Genomic DNA, 1,051 nt, shown 5'->3' with positions numbered 1-1,051 from the left:
CAACAGAGAGGGGTCGTCAACTCCGTAGTCGAACTGGGGCATCAGCATCGTCACGGGGTTTACCGAAGAGAAGAGGGGGGAGAAATAGTAAATACATAGCAAGTAAGTGCATAACAGGATAACAGGCAGAGCTAGACGTGTTCTAACGCGGTATGAGGTGATACCGGTGAAGGGGGGAAGCATCCGGGAAGTATTCCCGGGGTTCCGTGTTTTCGGGCAGAGGAGCCGAAGGGGGAAAGTTGCGAGTTCGATAGGTTAGGGGTGTGTGGCGGACGAACGGGATGCGTATCCAGAATCGTCTCATCGTTCTGAGAAACTTTCATGTTGAAAATAATTTAATCCGAGTTACGGATTAAAAGATATGATTTTCTAAAGATTTTATTAATTTCTGAGATTTAATTAATTATTTAAATTAATTCGAAAATGGATTTATGACATCAGCATGATGTCATGCTGATGTTAGAAATCAACAGGGTTGACTAGTTAACCTGACGTGTGGGTCCCAGCTGTCATTGACTGTTTAGTTAATTAGGACTTAGCTAATCTAATTATTGTTTAATTAACTAACTAGTTAATTAGATTAATTTAAACAGGACTAATTAACTTAATTAATTCACTAATTAATTAACTAATTAATTATTAATTTTATTAATTCATTTTATTTTATTTTATAAAACATTGTGGGGCCGGCCCCACATGTCTGTGGCCCATAGGGGCCTAGAGGGCGCGGGCGTCGGGGCACAGCCCGAACAGGGGCGCACCCGACCGGGCGTTGCGGGGCGGTGGTGTGGGGGTGAGGCCACCGGGCGTGACCGAGGCAGCTGGCACGCGTGCGGGCGCCGGGAATCGGCATCGAGGGGCGGCTTCCAGGCGAAGGCCGCGACGCAGTGGGGGGAGGCGCATGAGGAGGAGGCGATGGTGGCGCGGCCACGGGTCACGAGCAGGGCGGTCGAGCGCCGTGGCCGCGGCCGTGGGCCAGCGAGGCCGTGCGCGGGAGGACGGGGAGAGGCGCGCGGTAAGCGCGCAATGGGCGGGGCCGGAGCGCGTCGAC

This window comes from Triticum dicoccoides, chromosome 6B, assembly GCF_002162155.2.
Source record: "Triticum dicoccoides isolate Atlit2015 ecotype Zavitan chromosome 6B, WEW_v2.0, whole genome shotgun sequence".
Classification (NCBI taxonomy): domain Eukaryota; kingdom Viridiplantae; phylum Streptophyta; class Magnoliopsida; order Poales; family Poaceae; genus Triticum; species Triticum dicoccoides.
Note: the sequence above shows the minus strand (reverse complement) of the source record.